The 20,718-nt window shown below is 40.4% G+C and overlaps 1 long non-coding RNA gene across 1 annotated transcript in view; it reads right to left on the bottom strand.

The window, feature by feature from the left end:
• Positions 1-10,851: 10,851 nt before the first annotated feature.
• The window catches only part of LOC108531580 (uncharacterized), an 81,153-nt gene continuing 71,286 nt past the window's right edge, over positions 10,852-20,718 (bottom strand). The window contains exons 2-4 of the long non-coding RNA XR_001886210.1: positions 17,027-17,462; positions 15,920-16,091; positions 10,852-11,563 (exon numbers count right to left, since the gene is read on the bottom strand). This is a non-coding gene — a long non-coding RNA (uncharacterized LOC108531580). The remainder of the gene's footprint in view (positions 11,564-15,919; positions 16,092-17,026; positions 17,463-20,718) is intronic.

Here is a 20,718-nt window from a genome sequence, read left to right as displayed (position 1 = left end):
GTGTTGATTACATTCATCTTGCTGTACAACTATCACCACCACCCATCTTCAGAACTTCCTCATGTTGCAAAACTGAAACTTTATTCCCAATAAATAATAGCCCCACATTCTTCCCTCCACCAGCCCCTGCCAATCATAGTTCTACTTTTATCTCCATGAATTTGACTATTCTAGGTACTTCATATAAATAGAATTATATAATATTTATACTTTTGTGACTGGCTTATTTCACTAGTGTAATACCCTTAAGGTTCTTTCATGTTGTAGCACGTGTCAAAATTTCCCTCCTTTTAAGAGTTGAATGGTATTTCATTCCATCATATACACTATATTTTGTTTATCCATTCATCCATTGATGGATACTTGGAATGCTTCTGCCTTTGGCAGTTGTGAATAACGCTGCTCTGAACATGGCTGTATAAGGAATTGTACAATTCTCACTCAAAGCAGCCTCTTTGAGAAGTGGAGAAAGAAGAAAAGTTTATGAAGAAAATAGTTTAGTGCAGTTACGCTACATTGGAATTAATTGAGTCTGGTTAGCTTATGAAGACATAAACAGAGATACCAAATTGTTGCCTTAGGAGAGGTCAGACTTGAAAACAGAAAACTGAAAATTATCAACAAAGATAAAATTTCTAAAATCTTAAAGGAAATGATTTCCATTATGGTGGAGATGGGATGTAACGTGATCACTGAGGTGAGGAGGGAGTATTGAATTTTCAAGACTCATCCTTAAGACAAAGTACAGAAATTTAAGCTCAACAGAGGAATATAGGTAAGTCAGAGAGAGAAAGCACATGGCTTGAAGAAAATTTCAAGAACCGATATTTTATGAACATAGTCTATAAAAGAGCTGAATTGGTAGAATACAAAGGGCCATTCAAAAAAAGGATATAATGCAGTTTCCAGTAATGGAATGAAAATACAGCTATTTGAAAACTGAGGTCAGAGGAAATCTGCAGCAGGAGAGATGGAGAAATCATTCAGAAGGCATTTATTTACTTTTTAAACAAACAAGGTTGGGCACTCTTGTTGTATTTTCCAAAGATGGTCACAACAATATCTCCAGTAACCCATGTGCTTCTAAAATCCTGCCACACTAACATCAGGAACTAAAGTCGAATTCCCCCATCTTTGAATCTAGATAGGCTTGTGACTCACTTGTAACTTGAGATTGCAGTGAAAATTATGGTGTGTGACTTACAAGGCCAGGTCACTAAAGGCTTCATAGCATCTAATTTGCTGCTAAAATGCTTGGTCTCAAAGCCTTCAGCAGTCATGTAGATAGTCCTCCTGCCGTCAGGTGGCCATGCTGTAAGGAAGCTCAACTAGTCACATGAAGAGGGACCACACTGAAAGACCTGGAGACTATGCAACAGAGAAGATGTTCAGAAAATTCCTGTTGTATCTCTAGCAGTTGCATTAGAGACCCTGAGGCAGAACCACTGAGACTATGGGTCAAAAATTAGGCCTTTTCTAGTTCCTAACCCATAGGAATTGTTCAAGACAATAAGACGATTGCTGTTGTTTAAACTACTACATTATGGTATTTGTCACACAGCCTTGGGTAACCAGAGCACTATTTATGGGCCAGGCACTGTTTTAGGTACTGAAGTACAGTGCTTTGAAAACAGAACTGTCCTTGTTTTTATAATGTTTACAGACTGGTTGGAAAATGAGAATATTTGGACAAACATTAGCCAAAGAGACAGGATGGCATGATCAAGAATAACGATAGAGAAAAATATCAATGACCAGGTGTAGCTGCAACTTTCCTGACATTTGAGGGTGAATGATACAGGGAAATACCTTATATGCAAGATGAGCACTGTTCCTTTCCCACTTCCTCGCTGCTGGACAGGAAAGGAATTGGGGAATGGAAAATACCAGGCAGCAGTAAGTAAGAGGGAAAGAAGGAAACTTTAATGGCTCCCTGGGGACAAGTGTAACCTGAATGATGCAGAGGTATTTTTCACCAGTTTCTGGAGATGAGCTAAATGCTGTTACAATAATCCCCCTTTTGGGGGCACTCAGGGGTCACGCTTCCTCCCAGGTACTTATTGTTAAGCAGTGGGCAGAACCATCCCTGGCTGTGGGTGCTTTGTGGCCAGAAGAAAGGGTAAAACAAGTGTTTAACACCCCGCTGCCCCTCCCGGGCATAATTTATAGCATTTTAATTCTCCTACTTGTCTCCGCTTAAGAATTTCTTATAGCATTACTTAATGATGTGAATTCAATGGGCAATTTAAAAACCTACTTAATTTACTATTTCTTTCCTCAGTGATGCAGTGAGAAGTGGTGCACACTGTACTGCAGAGGTAGCAGCCTGAGTGTGATGCGGAGAAAAATCATCCTACACCAATTAATACTGAAGCAGGTTCCAACTTTCTCTCCCAGAACCCCAATAGCCATGACAGGATGCTGGGGAGTTTCACAGATCAAAGGAAGAGTGAATCACGTTAAAAGAATGGCATCAAACACATCTTATGACTACTCTTGGAAGGCCCCCCATGTCTTTAGATGTCCTACAATATGAAGGGAATGAGTTTTACAGGGCAAATGCAATACACACAAAGGAGCAAGGGATGTAATCTTAAATTGAGTCAGTAGTCTGGAAAGAAAGACATGAAGAATATGCCCAGTAGCACTGGAGAAACTTGTTACTGTAATAAGCTCAGGAATCACATGTACAGATCTCTGACATTAGTGAATATATATTAGTAAATTAAGATGGCTATGAATATTCACGATTCTTCTGAATGGATCAACCACAATGACTGACAATAGGCAAAGGATAGAGGGGATGGAAATGAGGGATCGAACAAGCAGGTGCCATGAGTCCTATTGTGGCAGATAGTCTGATTCACTCTTACCAACTCTGCTCCCAAGACGTTTCTCGATCAGAGCAGTGGCAAAGCTGATAGGTAGCAAGAGGGAGTCTCACCCACAGGTTAAATATTCCACTCTTCCCAGGCAAGCTAGAGCAGCTCATCATGTCTGATGGCAAATCAATTTCAGAGCATTTGTTCTTGGCATCTGGCAAACCAGTAGGTCACAGTTTCAAATCCAGGATCATAATAACCTCACCTGGGAGAGACTTCAGATGACCTCTGCACAGTCTCATACAAAATGAGGCTTCAGTCTCAGCTCAGTTCTTAATAGAGAAATGTCTGCATCACTCTACTGATGCCAGCAGTTAACAGAAGGAAAAGCTACCAGGTCTCCCCTCCTCATCTTGATATATGGAGCTGGTGAGAATGTGTCTGGTCATACGGATGGAAAGCTGCAGACATCAAAATCATCAACAGAGCCCTTTCACAAGCATAAAATTCAAACTGGAGAGAGATTGGAGAGAGAGAGAGGCTCAAATTAGTATCCAAACATGCCTGTTTCCTAAGGCTCATTCAGACAGAGGTTCAATGGCTGGAAATTATTGAAATGAGGCAGATGTCAAGGGGATGCTGCACATACAGCTACTTCCCAGCACCAGTGATTGTGTGCCTACAGTCACAGGATCCTGGTTCCACCTCCACATTGGGAAGAGTCCTTAAGTACCTGCTGGTGCAACTTTCCTCTCTGTTGTCGAGTTGAATCAACTTAGGGAGTTTTAAGCTTTGGGACTTGCTGAGGCTAAATTGAAGTAGCGTTTTCCCCATCATTAGATTCAGGAGAGTCTCCTGTTCTTCTCCCCCAGATCCCACCAGGGATGTACTTTCAGAATCAATTCACTTTCTCACTCCTGTCATCTCCTCACTCTGCTCCTCCATTTACCCTAATGGGGTGCCATCCACATTGCCCTAGAAGGGGAGCCATCTTGAAATATTCACTTTCCTTCCTTCCTCTTCTTTCTTTCTTTCTTTCTTTCTTTCTTTCTTTCTTTCTTTCTTTCTTTCTTTCTTTCTTTCTTTCTTTCTTTCTTCCTTCCTTCCTTCCTTCCTTCCTTCCTTCCTTCCTTCTTTCCTTCCTTCTTTTTCTTTCTCTTTCTTTCTTCTTTCTTTTTTCTTTCTGTTTCTTTCTTTCTCTGTCTCTCTTGATCTTTCTTTCTTCTCTTTCTTTTTCTTTCTTTCTCTCCTTCCTTCCTTCCCTCCCTCCCTGTTTCCTTTCTCCCTTGCCTCTGTTTCCTTCCTTCTTTCCTTCCTTGCATCCTTCCTTCTTTCCTTCCTTCTCTCTCTCTCTCTTCCTTCCTTCCTTCCTTCCTTCCTTCCTTTCTCTCTCTCTCTTTCTTTCTTTCTGTCCGTCTTTCTTTCTTTCAACAGAGTACCATGAGGGTTGTTTTTCATTTTGTCAAACCTACAAATGTAAACCATCTAATAACTAAGGAAGTATTCAGGCTTACGTTAGTTTTTTTGTTACTATTATTCCATTTGAAAGGCCCAAGGCCTGGTTCAGTGACTCATGCCCTAATTTCAGCAATTTGAGAGGCCAAGGTGGGAGGATCTCTGGGAGTCAGCGGTTTGAGACCAGCCTGGGAGGGCGTGAGACCCTATCTCTCTCTAAAAAAAAGGTTTCCCAAAGCCAGGCATTCTTGGCTCTGAAAGAGATGGGAAGTCAGGGAAGGAGGTATGTACATGCTTTTTAAAACATCTGTAACCACAAAGATACAAAGATGCATTGCAATGTCCACAAAGATGCATTGCAATGTTTTGGTGTTTTTTTTTGTTTGTTTGTTTTTTTGGGTTTTTTTTGTATAAATTTAAGGGGTACAAAAGCAGTTTTGTTACAGGGGTATATTGTATGGTGATGAAGTCTGAGCTTTTAGTGTATTCATCACGCATATAATGTATATTATACTTAATAAATCATTCCCCATCATCTGCCCCCTGCACTCCCTCTCTTCCAGGTCTCCCATGTCTATCATTCTACTCTCTGCAGCCATAGTCCCTGGGTACCCACGTTGGTGAAGGAGCTCAGAAATATCTTCTATTTTGGGTGGGTTGGGGAAACCATCCAGAGGTGACAAACTGAGTTAAATAATAAAACTAGGTTTTTCTTGAGTGGAAAATGTCTTTATATATAGCCAGGATGTATGACTAGACACTGCTAAAAGTTGATGAAGGAGCTCTTTGTGTTCTAAAATGCTGCTGAGAAACCCCAGGCATTTCCATATCTCAATGCTGCGCTCTAAGCAAGGGCCGTGTGGCACCCAGAGGGAGGCAGGCTGTCACTCACCTGCTTTGCCAGCATCCAGAGTCTGAAGAGGAGGACTGGTCGGGTCATCCGAAAGGGTTTCCTTCCAAAGAAAGCAGGCTCCTCACAAACACCACCCAAAACACTGATGTGGAGAAAGTGTACTTATTGTTTTATGTTAAATATTGAAATTAAGTTCAATATTGAAAATATGAAAGAGAAAAAAATGTGTGCAATTCAGCATCTGACTTTACTTCCCTTTAGAGCAAGATCATAAAATAAAATAATTTTTTAAAAAAGCACTTTCTTAAAACTTACATTAGCCTTCACTCCATAGAAGAATATGACTTACAATACACAGGTTTTCTTCCCTCCTCTTCCACCATACCACCAAAGAAAAGGGGGGAAAATAATCTGTCAGATATTATTTCACATATGCTTCAAGAGTTTAGATATTCCTAAATGTAAAACTTTTCAGTGCAATATAAAACATCTTCAAGTAAAAGATATAAATATGCTTTTTGATTTCACAAAAGAAATACTTCATAATTTACAGTATCCATTCTTGAGGAAAGAACACCTTCACTACTCATGAATTATTGCTTTCTTCTACGTGGTTAAATATCCACTGTCTGTCTATCTGTCTGGTTCATATTTTTTCTGTTTATTTTTAGCACTCTCAAAAGTAAAGAATATATTTGAAACTCAAAGCACAAGGAATTTTATGATACATTGTGGTAAACTGGCAAAACTCAGATTGATATGTTAAACATCTTCTACAAACCAATGCAAGAAGTTGGGTTAGTTACGTCCCAGTGATGTCTAAGGCTCCATGGATAATCTACCAGAATCGCATCACTTAAAAACAATTATATCAATTTAACTTCCTTGAGGGAAATATGCTTAGAATTTTTAAATCCTATAATCTGTTAAGATTTAAGTATGTGAAGTGTTTTTATCACCACTAAGCTAAATTACCTATATGTTCAAAATTGTATTCAATTGCAAATAATCCCTAAACAATGGTTAGAAAGACAATACAGTATTTCTAGAAGCTTGTCTAGACATTATATAAAAATGCTTGAATTGTAAACTTCATAGGTAACTTACACACTATATGTCATCATTATAAATTTATATGCTTCATTAATTCTTCTCGGATTTGGTTGTATACATTTCATGTATAGAAAAACCAAAATAGGGACAAAGACTCTCAGAAAAAGCTTGGTTATGAAACAGACTGGAATTTGGGTTTTAGTCATCAAAGATGTGATAAACAGTACTGGGTATTAATGCAGAAAACAGACTGAGCTTTTTAATGGGACATCAAATAAGACTTTATTAGCATCTATTAGGTTCAACCCAAAGCTCAGGAAATAGCATTAATGAGCATCATATATCAGTCTGTCTGTTATTAGATAACAGTATCCCTTAAAACTAGCAAGCCATATAGTACTTTATACTTTTTTACCTTTATCTTTAGAATTAGCTGACATTCTATTGTGTTACACTGGCCTTACTATTAGTAATAGTGAACCAATTTATAAACCCATTAGTGACACTTTTTCCAGAAGATAAAAACAGTCAAAATTATCTGGCAGCAATTAATCTTAATGGCTGTATGCAGTAAACAGCAATGGGCTAATTCCAGCTCTGTCAGCCCCATCAAACAATCCCGCATTAGGCAGCTTTTCAGTGATCCATTAAGCATATTCAGAACAACAACAAATTCAATGCTGAAGGCATATGCACTAAACATTACAACAGTGATCTTCTGAAGCCATCATTATCTCTTAAATAGTACTTCCCCCATGTATTATCATTATGCTGTACATTAGAAATACTTTGATTAAACTCCCTTAATTCATAACAGACAGCTGCAGACCATTTATGCAGTTAATCTCAACACAACAGCTATTGAGGAAATATAACAAATGAAGGCTGTAAACTGGAAGTCATTACTATGAAAGATACTGGTTTTCTAGCCCTCTTAGAGCAGAGTGCATCATAAGGGTGGGCTTTGGGCCTACAATAATGGGGATGAAACCGTTAACGACCTTCCACTTTCCTGTCACATCTGTCCCTGGGGTTGTTGTGCTCTAGGCTGGGCATGTGACCAGTTTAGGCTGAGCCATGTGTCCCACACATTGACCAATGTAAGGGCTCCAGGAGAGCCCAAACTATGGTTAACTTCTATTTTCTGGCTTTGGTATTAAGAAGTCAAGGTTTTGATGGAATAGGAATAATCTCAGTGATTTCACTGAATCATTACAGTAAAGCGCTGAAAAACTATTCTGATTGTACACTAATGATATCATCATTAGCAGTAGTTTTACATTTCTTTTCTAAAAAGTAGTGTCTTTTAAAGTTTAATTCATAATACTTGAGTTTACAAACGTAAAAAAAAATTTCTACTGAATTTCCTCTGTAAACTTTCTTTCCCATGTGATATCTTCACTTATCGATTCAGAAAAGTTATACATGCCAAAAAAAAAAAAAAAAAACCTCCTAAATTCAAGGAGCCACACCCCAATTTCATGTTTTGCGGAATAAAATATGCACTGGCTTAATTTGATGAACAAGAAAACTGTGTTGATTTCTCCACACTACATCTTCACAGAATCTTTCCTTTTCGCAGGTAGAGAAACCATAAACATGCGCATGAATGAGCTCTATGTGCCTGGCGTTTTTTTTTTTCTTTTATATAGGGTTTATTTCAAAGTCCTAAACCACAGACACCGTGTCTACTTTTTGATGAAACGGTCAGGTAATTAGAACATAAATTTAGAGTCCCCTTGCCAACTCTGACTGTACTTTCAGCTTTTGGGGTTAGCATAAATGAATTAAATATTGATTCAAAATATAAAGTACTGTCATTATAAAGCAATAAGGGTCTAGCTTTCAGAGGCAAAGACCAATCCCGATAGCAGTTTACGTTGAATGAGGAGATTTCCACAATCGGGGCTAGATTGACCCATCCCTCCAAGGTGCCCATGAACACAAGCATATTAACGTTTGCTGTTCAGACCCCTTAGTCACCTTTGGTGCTGTAGAGATCCCTCCATACTGGTCCCCCCGCGCCTTCCCCACTTCCCAACATAGCGATGCCTTTGAAAAATGGGCAGCTCTGGGGAGGTTCTTGATTTTTTTCCCCGTACATTTGTTTGAAAGGCATAGGTATTGTGACTGCTGGCTGTATATCCCTTGTTTCTCAGAACTTGCATTTATAACAAAGATCTGGCGAATCCCTTCTGGACACCTGGGCATGCTGATACTGATTTCTGGCCCATGGTGCAGTTTAAACCAATCAGGATTTTCACCTATTTTGACAGGCCTTCCCATTCTGAGGCTAAGCTTCCTGCCATGTGAGTTTTAAAGCACTACTACTAGTTGTTGAGGCACAAATAAGTCTGAGAAATAATGTCACTCCTCAGAAATTCGCAAGGCATGTCAATATAGTAAAACCTGTGAGAAGTTCTAGAGAAAGGAAACCTGTTTAACTGTGATTTTCAGCGTGCCCAAATCTACTTGGCTGAGTGTTTTTTTTTTTTTTCTTTTAATAGAACAACCGCTAATATCTTGTAGGGCACTAATCTTTTACAGAATATATTTTGAGACATGTTTTTCTAAATTCCTGCTTGTGGTATTTATGCCTCAAAATTGATCTGTGGCAGGAAAGAACAAATTTGCAAATTAATTAATTGTGCTTTCTTTTGATTTTTGTTTGTTAGCTTTAATTTCGCTTACAGATACTCCACTGTTGAAAGTGGCCATCAGCAAATGAAATTAGGTTTAGAATTCACAAGCTGGTTTGACTTCTATTTTTGCCATTTATTCCAATAATCTAAACTCAGTAAACAGTGTTCCTATAGATATTTTTTGATTGAGACATAAGGTTTTCTTCAACTAATGATTAGATTTTTGTAACTGATGTTAAATATGAGGATAATCGATGAATGTGCTCATTTTTCCTGCTGTGGAACATTATCTTTAGCTACAGCATAACGATATTTAGAGTTCCATCACATTTAGAGTCTATCTAGATATATTTACATCTATCTATATCTGTTCTCTATTCAGGAAACTCCCAATTATGAGTAAGTAACTTCTACATACTCATTTGAAGTTCGTTGCTTGGGATCTCAGATTACATTTTTCCAAAGGAATTTATTACAACTTGTCATTACGGTCTGGATTTAACCTACAAAAGTCTGTTTAATGCACAGCAAGTGCATTGCTGAAATGCTAGGTACACTGAGAAAATAAGCCAAATGTCAGCATGGTTGCCATGCTGATAAGTTAAACCAAGTAGAAAAATAATAAGGTGATAAAATTGACTAACAGATCCTTTACAAAGTTTGGTGTGAAATGCTGATGCTTGTAGAAACATAGGTTTAATTTTAAAAGATGCAGCACAGACCAAGACTTGTGTGTACGTGTGCGCATGTGTGTCTATGTGTAGCTTTGGCAGTATTTCCAGGGACCCTTCCAAACTCATGTCGTCCTTACCATAGCCTTCCATGATACAGACGCATCACAGCAGGTCTCATTCCAGGAGAGAGGGGTGAGACTCCTCTGTGGCATATACGTGAAACAAAGATAGAGAATAGGAAAAGATTGTTCTCTGCAAAATCTAGGCAGGAATTGGCAGCATGAAGGAGAGGAGAAAGTCATTCTAAGTATGTATGTGTGTGTGTGAGAGAGAGAGAGAGCGCGAGCAAGAACAGGGAGGAGGGGAAGAGAGAGAAAGGGGCAGGAAAAGAGCAAACACCTTGGATGGACTTAGGTGAAGTGTGAGTAGTGAAACAAAGAAAAACTTGACGTCCTCTGCGCCTGTGAAGTAGTTTTCTGAAGGTGGACATTCTGAGAAGGAAGTCAGGAGTGGGGGAGTAGGCTTGCTACTATGTGCCTGGTGTCTCGTTTGTCTTGGTTTTGCCTCAAACATCTATATAACCACCAAATCCCACATTGTTGTTGACTCCTGTTCTAGAGCACAGTTCTGGTGACTAAATTCTGACTTCCTTTCCTTAGTTTGTTGTCTGATTCTCCACTGAGCTGGTGCTTGGGCGTTCCCAGTCTTGTCAGCCATTTTCCCCAGAAGGATGAGTCCTGTATGCTGCACTACCCCATACCTCGACAGCTGATGCTGACCCTTCCCTTTCCCACCCAGCTCTCGCCTCCTCTTGTTCCTCACTCTCACCTCTGTGGAGCTCCTGACATGCTTCCTGCCATTCTGGGTCCTCCAGGAGCTTCTGACCACGTGGGCTTCCCAACCCCTCCTTTACACAGCACCTACAGTCCTCTTAACAAATACCCATAAGGCCTTGTCAGTACTCCAAGTCTGTGACAAAGTCTTGGTGTATTTTTGCAGGACGCACCCTCTGCCAGCCTCCACTATTTTGTTTCCCACATCCTGAGCTCCAACTCTCTGGACCTCCTGTCTGTTCGTAAATGCACCATGTTGACTCTTACCTGCGTGTCTTTACTCATCCCTGTTCCTTTCTCCCAACTTTGTTCCTATTAACTGACTTTTACTCATCAATACCAAATTCATTTATTATGTCTTTTGAAAATCTTGGTCTCTAGCTAAGCAAGATGCTCCTACTCACTGACTTACAATTCACTGAACTGCAATTACTTTCCTTTCTCACTGAACTGCATGAGAACAAGAATGATGTCTTTCATTGTGTAGCACCAGCAAATAGCATACTTCTTGGAACATAGTAGGTACTTAAAAAATCTTTATTGAATGAATGAACCAATATACAGAAATGCCACCTAGAGTGACGGCTCCTTTTTTCTAGCATAATGTAAAACCGAAGAATTTTAAAATGGTTACCAGTTAGTTATTAGGTAACAGAAATTAACTATATTCTATAGAGAAAAGGATATTCTTAGTATCCCTGTGAAAAGATGAACAAGTGCTGATCTATGTGTGGTAGAGTTACAGGTGATTTTGTTTTACTTTTATGTGCATGAATGCATTGCCTAAATTTTTAGAAAGAGCATATGTCGTGTTTATTATAATATAAACAAGAACATGAATCCTCAAAAAAAGAAGTGTCTCCTTAAAGTGCTTCATGGCTTTACAAGGAAACAGAATACACGGGACACGTTGCTGCTGCTTTTGCGGCCTCTGCTCTCTTCTGCATCCCTTGCTTTTCTGTTTCTCTCCTCTACTTTTTTTTTTTTTCTTTTTCAAAACATCACTGGTGGCAGCCTTGGCCTGAACTTGGTGAGATGTAGTTCACATTTGCACAAAGATGGAATGCTTCCTATTGGATATTTCAAGTATTTAGGCGTCGGTGTCCTTATTATCACATCTCTGCTAATCTGGACTCCGGTCCATCATTGACCAGCTCCTCCTCATGGTCAACATGTCCCAAAGTCGTGGTGGCAAGGATACTGGAGAGGATTTCTAGGGAAGCAGTTTATCCTAAAAGGGGAATGTCAGAGTCAGTCATTTATTTGCTTCCAGACACACGATACCAGCTTCTCCTAAGGAGGTCGAGTGGCTGGTTCACCAAACTAAAATGAAGGAACCCAGCCAGACTCCCACATGCCTCACTCCAACAGTCAAGTGTGTCCTGAGCCGTCCTCTGAAGCATGAAAGCAACACCTCTGTCCACGATGGGGCTGAGAAGAGTCCACCCTATAAAATGTTGTTGATGGGCTAGTCCTTCTGAGTTCCACTCAATGGGCCTTTCATTCCTATGAAAGTTAGCAAATCCTCTTAAATAGCAATGCAATATTGAAGGTTTTTTTCATAGGTCTACTTATACATACTGAGGAAAATTGGTACACTAGTCTAATAGTATTAAAGACGATCTAGAAAAAGACATACTGACACTTGGAACACACTATCCTTCTGCATTCATAACAGCATCAGGGGACTGTGGTCTTCTGTCTTGATCATGAGGTAAAACTGGCTAAATCAATTAAATTCAACAAACAGCTAGTGGGTACCTAATAATTTAATGTACCATGCTGGGGGTTTGGAGAATGCAACTGGAATGAAACATGATCCCTGTCTTCAAGGTGCCTAGAAAGGAACTGTGATATACATGCTCTTCTCCTTGACTATAGCTCAGTACAAAAACATGTTTGCTTCCATTCATTAGATTATTTTATTTTAGCTGATATTTATTCTCATCCCCTTCTTAAAAATTTCAGTAACTTGGCCAGGTGTGGTGGCTCAAGCCTGTAATCCCAGCACTTTGGGAGGCCGAGGCGGGTGGATCACGAGGTCAGGAGATAGAGACCATCCTGGCTAACATGGTGAAACCCTGTCTCTACTAAAAATACAAAAAATGAGCCAGGCGCGGTGGTGGGCACATGTAGTCCCAGCTACTCGGGAGGCTGAGGCAGGAGAATGGTGTGAACCTAGCAGGCGGAGCTTGCAGTGGGCTGAGATCACGCCACTGCACTCTCGCCTGGGCAACAGAGCGAAACTCTGCCTCAAAAAACAAACAAACAAACAAAAAAAATCAGTAACTTGCAAACTGCATTATCCATACATTTTAAGCAAACTTCTATGTGTTCATTGGTGCCATTCATTAATGTCGTCACCCAACAAATATGTATTTGATGCTACTATGTGTCAGGAACTGTTCTAGAAGCTTAGAGATGTAGTGGTGAACATGACATGTGTTCAATACACATGCACACATTTTTATTACACAGTTGACCCTTGAGCATTATAGGTTTGAAGTTCACAGGTCCACTTATAGATGGACTTTCTTCCACCTCTGCCACTCCTGAGATAGCAAGACCCACTCCTCCCCTTCCTCCTCCCAAGCAGCCTACTGAATGTGAAGACTACAAGGATGAAGACCTTTATGATGGTCCACTTCCACTTAATGAATGGTAAATGTTATTTTCTGGTCCTTATGATTTTCTTAATAACATTTTTTCTCTAGCTTTTTTTTTATTGTAAGATACAATATATAATACATATAACACACAAAATATGTGTTAATTGACTACGTTATTAGCAAGGCTTCTGGCCAACAGTAGGCTATTAGTAGTTAAGTTTTTGGAGAGTCAAAAGTTGTAGATGGCTTTTCAACTGAGGAGGGTTAGTGGCCCCAACCTTTTCATTGTTCAAAGGTCAACTGGATATACATACATATGTGAATATGTGTATATATGTATATGTATATGTGTGTATATCTATACATATCTGTATGTATATGTATGTACGTGTATATGTATATATGTGTGTATATATATGTAACACACATGCACTCAAACATGCACACATAAATCTTCCTTATTAGAAATTAATAAGAGCTGTGAAGAAAAAGCAAGCAGTATGAGAGTCAAGAGACTCAGGAGCTCTTCTGAGACGGGATGTGGCAGGGAAGCCCTTCTGAAAACTTGGCATTTGAGTGGAAGCTTACAAAGGTCTTGAAGGAGACCACCAAGCCAGGCTTCCCATCAAGTGCAAAGTCCTACAGCAGAATGAGGTGGGGGCATCTGGAGAGCACCAGAAAGGCCCATGTGATGGTGGCAAAGGGGCTGAAGGGTAAGTGGTGGGTGTGAGATGAGGGCTGACCCGGAGTCAGGCTCCAGACCAGAGGGGCTCGTAGGCCAGGGTGAGTAGTATGAGTTACTTTCCAATTGCGGAGAGCTTTGAGTCCAAAAAAATTTAATCTGACTTTCATTTAAAAAAGATTACTCTGACTACTTAGTGGAAAACATCTTGTAAAATAAGTTAAAGGAAATGATTAATATCTGCTCCATTATTTCAGTCCGAGGTCCAAATTATTTTGCACAACCATACTAACTCTTTTCCAGTTTTAATACTTTGACCGTAATTTGTCAATACGGTTACTGTTATCAAAGTGCAATTTCCACCTAGAAGATATAAGTAAAAACCACATAACAACTAGAGGTTCCCAATGGTGAGCTCCTGTGGCTACAGGTGTACAAAGAGCTGATTCACTGCTAGGGCATTGTAGGAGTAATTTCTACCTTCGGGGACACTAAACTTGGATATCTCTAAGATCTTGTCTTTTTTGAGAGTTGCTGATTCTCTGGATTTCTTTGCCTTCTATTTAATAATAGAGATGGCACACGATTCTGGGTTTAAGATAAGACACGGAGTGTTTAGTGGATATTGTGTTGGGCTCTCCACATCTCGTCAGGACTCAAACACTCCTTCCATCAGCTGCTTGGCATGGTGGTAGCAGATCAGCTGCCAGCCTCTCCCGAAAAGGTCCCTGGCTGGAGAGAGCAGCCTAGCCCAAGGTCGTGCCTCTTCCTGAGGAATCCTGTATCAGACTTTGGTTAGTGTAGGGGAATAAAGACCTGACCCCCTTGTCTCAGCTGGGGACCGCGTTGAAGGGCTTTTATCTCCAGAGCTCTGCAAGGTCAGTTGGACTCTTTTGAGGCCGGCTTCTCCCTCCCAGTCCTGCCTTGTTCCCATCCCTTCCTCCATATGGGACCCCATAAGTATCCTCACTCAGTCTCCTGCCCCATAAGCTCAGGTTCTGTGTCTGCAGCCTGGAAAGCCCCAGTAGAACTATTGTGTAAGAAAATAGGCCAGTTGCAGTGGCTGGTGCCTGTAATCCCAGCACCTTGGGAGGCCTAGGCGGGCAAATCACGAGGTCAGGAGATCGAGACCATCCTCGCTAACATGGTGAAACCTGTCTCTACTAAAAATACAAAAAATTAGCTCAGCATGGTGGCAGGCGCCTGTAGTCCCAGCTACTTGGCAGGCTGAGGCAGGAGAATCACTTCAACCCAAGAGGCAGAGGTTGCAGTGAGCTGAGATCGCACCACTGCACTCCAGCCTGGGCAACAGAGTGAGACTCCACCTCAAAAAAAAAAAAAAAATGGAAAAAGAAAAAAAAAGACAAGAAAATGCCTTTAATGTCATGTATGCAGGAGCCCAGGGCTCTTGTTAGAATCTTGAAGGGGCCATCGTCACGTTTGCCTTGGGGGGCTACCAGCCAGCGAGCTGTCTCACACTGTGTTCAGAGAAAGGGGCTGCTCTGGAAATTTCCAACCTTGCTCCATGGAGGGAGCAGTGTGTGCACAGTGCTGGGCACATCTCGGTAGCTCAGTAAATATGTACTAAAAATCAAAAACATGAACTGCAAACCTTTACCCTGTCCTTGGATTTGGAAGGCCCTGTGGACCTTTCTGAGCCACAGAGCACGCGTGGGCGCTAGGGACAAGACCAGCTCTGGAGGTGAGGGAAGACCTCTGCAGATTCTCTGTCAGAGGGCTATGTGAGAAAGAGATAAAACAGGCCTATAGTCCTGCCACATGCTCTGCAAACTGCAAAGGAAAACCGGGCTATCCAGCAAGGTTGACCGAGAAAACAGAGCAGCACTGTTACAGAAATTCAGCAATCATTTAAAAGACAGAAAACTTTACTTTCTCAAATATCGTGAGCAAATGCTGCAAAGCATGACTTCGCCTACCCCCAATTTTATATCTTCCTTTGATATTTTATCATAATACTTTTGTGGCTTCTTCTGAAGTGTTTTGATAAGATAATTGTTTTCCAGGTATCTTTCATATGCATCAGCTTATTGGCATCAACGAGTTAGATAATAAATTTAGCTACAATACAGAACTACATTAAACATAATATGTATGGTATAAAGGTCACTGGAACCAAGTTGACATTTTATTGTATTTCAGCATAAAAATACAGGGCAACTTTTGTGGACATTATTATTAATTTGAATTCTGTACATGCAAAGGTATCCAACTATACTATCTTAAAAGAATAAATGCTCAGTCAATGCACAATAATTTTTGGATCAAAGTTCATTACCTCCATGCTGTCCATGAACTGGGTGGGCCACTCTGATCATTAAGTTTTTCCAAGAGGTGAAATGGTTCAGTGGCCCAAGCTTGGGAGGTTCAGCTGGGTTCAGATCCTGGTCTTCTCCCCATCTGCATGGCCTCAAGCAAGTCACTTGGTTTTGATGGTTCAGTTTCCTCATCTGTAAAATGGAGATGGAAAGCATCGTACCTAACTTATAGAGTGGTTTTGAGAAGTTAATGTACAGCAAACACTTTGAACAGTGTCTGGCACATAATAAGCTATAATAACTAGCAGTTCTTATTCAAATGGATTTTCTCCCCTGAAAAAAATGCATTCAAGATATTTTTGAGGCAGCCTGTGTCCCATGTACCAGACATGGTTTCTCCCATTTGGCAATGTCACTGAAATGATATTTGAGAACCAGGCATTGTGCCAAGATAAGGCAGTCATCCACTACTCATGGAAGTGTCCATGGGTTTTCTGCCATTTCTAGCTATGGGATTCATTTATCACAACTTTGGGGAAATACTTTACCTATTTTATTTATCTTGTCTGTAAAATGGACACAAAATACTTACCTGTTTAGAGTTCAGTGCAAAATACTTGCTGAATAATTAGCTTACACAGTGTCTAGTATGAAAGAATATTGGGGCCAGTCATGGTGCCTCACACTTGTAATCCTAGCAGTTTGGGAGGCCAAGGCAGGCAGATCACCTGAGACCAGGAGTTCAAGACCAGCCTGGCCAACATGGTGAAACCCTGTCTCTACAAAATACAAAAATTAGCTGGGCATGATGGCGGGTGCCTGTAATCCCAGCTACTCGGGAGGCTGAGGTGGGAGAATCGCTCGAACCCAGGAGGTGGAGGTTGCAGTGAGCTGGGATCGCACCGTCGCATTCCAGCCTGGGCGACAGAGGAGACTCTCTCTCAAAAAAAAAAAAAAAAAAAAAAGAAAAGAAAAAGAAAAAAAGAAAGGATATTGGAGGTTGGAGGTGAAAAGTAACCTTTGTTACCATCTGCGCTGGAGTTTGGCATACTTCACAAGGGGCTTGCAACAATCTGTTGAAGCGCTATTATTGCATCTGTACTTGGGCATTGACAGGTTGGTCTTACCCACTGGATCCCAGTCATGCTGTAAACGGGGCTTGCTTTGGTCTGTCAGACCCAGCTTAGACCCAGGCTCTGACAAAGTGGGTGAGTTATGCAGCTATTCAGTGGCATCTAATACCCTATCCCAAAGGTCTGCTGTGAACAGGAAGGAGGCGTCAAATTTGGCAGTGCCTGATGAGGTGAAGCCGGGACCCAGGAACTTCTATTCCCTCCCATGCTCAGAAACAGTAAGTGTTCTTCTATCTGCAAAGCTAGATGCTTAGCACATCCTGGGTACTTTACTCATGATTGGTAAACTTGAACTTGTGAGAAGTCATTTCAAAAGTCAGATCTAGGACCAAAAACACAATATCTGTCAACATGAACTGTAGATCATGGTTTTCCTCCAGCCCAGGAGTCTCCTTTCAGTAATCCCTTCTTCTCCAAATGTTTTCATTCCCTAAATAAAACAAAGAGGTAAGAGATTTGTTTATTTCAATTCCCACAATATAGCTTACAGTCACGGATCTGAAGAGTTTTCCAATTTTAGGTATGTTATTTCTCTGTTCTCTGAAATGGGTACGATACTAAAGAACTTGCTAGGATTGAGTGGAAAGTACGTTCTCAACATTTGGACTGTGCATTTTATTTGAATCATGTCTCTCGAATTCACATTTGTTAATGTTAACGTCAGAGAGTAAATGACTAGAGAGTCAGCACGCATGTCCACAAAGAGATACTCTTATGGACTCTGGGGGAAATAGTCATTATAACAACATCTAAGGGCAGACAGGAACATTTATGGTCATGGATTAATTATCCTTTTCATGTCTCAAGTTTATATCACTGTGAAAATTCTTCCTCTAAGGTTAGGTGGCAGCTAACGTGAATCCTAACTCAGGTGCTGGATATATTTATTACGGTGGTCTTTCTTTACTGTTTCTACACAAAGTCGAGTGGACATGGACATCCAGAATACCACACATTCTGAAGCAATAAAATCTAATATGCTGTAATATTTTTTCCTGCTTCTGTTTAAGATAGATACTTAAACGCTAAGTTACGTTTTATTCAATCTTTAATTTTTAAAAATAATGAATTTTCTCTACCGCATGCTCACCCCCCTCCCACTTTTTGAGTCCACCTCGCTGGATTTTGTGAAAATAGATCCTTCACACACAACAGAGAAGGAACTTTCTGGAAGGCTGTGCTCTGGAACTGCCGTCTTCTCTCTCAAGTCAAGTACATTTCTGTCTTTCTTAAAGCTACAAAACTACAACAATGTTTATATTCATATGAAGTATTTCAGCAATTCATAGCCAATTTATCAATGACCACGCAGCTGCAGGCACTGCAGTTTAAAAAAATATACCAGCTCACTTAGTGTTTACATAGGCTCTGAAAGCCCCACATCCTGGCAGGGGGACGGGAGCCACCGGAGTCATTAGAAAGGTACGCTGGAGCGCCTGCCTGTGATGGTGGAGGGATGTTTGCCTTATAGCCCAACACATCATTAAGGACACAATTGTTATTTAATGTGGCACAATCATCTTTCTACTCTTCATGAAATCCACTTAAGTAATTACCTTCTTAGCTCATTGGCTCTGTGAGCTGCCTGGTTAGAAAGGGTTATATCTAAGGAAATATTAAAAACCGGGCTCACACTGTTGCCCCTTTAAGCTGACTTGTATTTATTAATATATTCTAAATGAAGATCTTTCTTCCTGCCCTGAAAGAGGGAGGAAACTCCAAGGTAAATAAATGCTCTGGAGCATTGGCAGGGTTTAAAGGGAATAAGAACACATTAGCCAAAGTCTCCTCACTGTCAGCCATTCTTAACAAAGCAGCTGATACCTGCATAATGCCTGGGTTCTTTGTAGTTTCAGCCTGACATCTGTTTTAGCCAATCAATTTTTCATTAAAGTCAAAATGCTGCTTTAAAATTTGCCTTGGCTTTCTCTTTTTAAGACAAGAACAAATTTATGACGAAAATATTCCTTTACAAAACTCGGTGCAATAGCTTACTAAGCTGTGTGGATCTTCATAAGTGCCATAGTTTTGAAGACTCACTTTGAATAGTCTAGATATTAAGATGGAAGGTTTAAAGAACCCACAGAACTTATTTTCAGAGCACATTTAAATGTCTTTTAAGCAGATTTTTTTTTTTTATCATGACGTGTCCAAGATGAGCTTGCAGAGATTCAGCATCATTTAAGGAGAGCAGAGCCGAAGTACAGAATTGAAATTACTTGAAAACACACATCTGCATTTTAAACTTTAAACTCCCTTTCAAGATACACTGTACAATCCATGTTTACTATAAATACAGCGAGGTAAGTCTGAAATACCTTTATCTTATTTGGTGGATCTGCATTTGAGCCTCTTTGTTTGAACAGAAGTGTCAGCTGTATTTTACTTTATTATATAAAAAAGTTTCAGAATTTAATTAAGGGTCAAGTACCAGCAGTAGATAAATGCAACAGCTAAAGCATATTTCTGATCACTCTGAAGTCTGCAATCATGAAAATTATTATCATTGAGTAAAACTGGTCTCAATGATGGTGACTGGGAGATGGATTCTGTGTTACTCAGCCATCATTTACATAATAATGGGTTCCAGTTTTCATCAGCACCTTTTGTTTGTACAGTGCTTACTGCTACAGTAAATTGTCAAAATGTCATTCCTCTCCAATCAGCCAGAAAATATCAACAGTAAACAAGGCACAGGAAGAAATTCTCTGATTAGGAGTGTGGCAGAGAAAGAGTAGAGCTGAAGCCTCCGTGATCGCTTGAAACATGTTATTCTGGTGTTCCCAATAACACAGTGGTACAGATTATGAAAATTACTTCTCTCTCTCGCCACCTCCACCCAGCCCCTTTAATGAAGAAATACCACTCTGCTTCCGAGGTCACCAGGAAACCTCAGGACGATCACTGGGGATTAATTGATTTACATATGTATTTGTCAGTTTTACTCTGTTTCCTCTTACTGGGGATCAGCCTCTCCTTTTTTTCCGGCAGGGTATTGCAGATTAAATGGGGCCAGATTCTCCTACAGTGTTCTTGTCCCTGCTTGGTTCTCTGACTCCTGGCCTGTGGGGTTTCAGAGAATAAAGGAGCTGTGGAGAAGAATTTGGCCCGTGCCCATGCTGCTATCACATGGGGCAGTGTCAGAGAGGTTCCCATCAGCTGACTCGCCAATACTCTTCTTGTTTCAGCTGAATTGTTGCCAGAGCAGGAACTCAGGAGCTGGGGAAGAGCCCCAGGCGGCAGCAAAGTCTTCCACTCTTCGCCTTTCTACTTGGCCATCACTTGAACTCAGAGACCAGGGACCAGGAAGGATGACAGCCAACTCCACATCCAGCATTTAGGGCACCGAGCCCAGAGTGCCCAATGACCAGTTCTCTCTCTTCCTGCTTTCCCTGCACCCCAGGCCACTCTTCTACAACATTTTAAAGTCTGAAAGAGACATGAAATCAACAACTCTTCCTGTTCCTCAGTGACATCTCCCCAGGACTAGGAAAAGATGAGGATGAATTAGTACAGTATATGCGTTATAACCATTATAGTTACAAAGTATATTAAAATTAAAGACTTCACATTGTGTCTGAAATAAAAATGAATATAGTGGCATCCTGCCAAGAGTCCCAGAAACCACTCTTGTGTGGAATTGAAACATTTGGCTCATATAATACTTAATTTATTTTTATGAAATG

This window comes from Rhinopithecus bieti, unplaced genomic scaffold (genome assembly GCF_001698545.2).
Source record: "Rhinopithecus bieti isolate Rb0 unplaced genomic scaffold, ASM169854v2 scaffold_8783, whole genome shotgun sequence".
NCBI lineage: Eukaryota > Metazoa > Chordata > Mammalia > Primates > Cercopithecidae > Rhinopithecus > Rhinopithecus bieti.
Note: the sequence above shows the minus strand (reverse complement) of the source record. Positions and strands in the feature narration are given on the sequence as shown.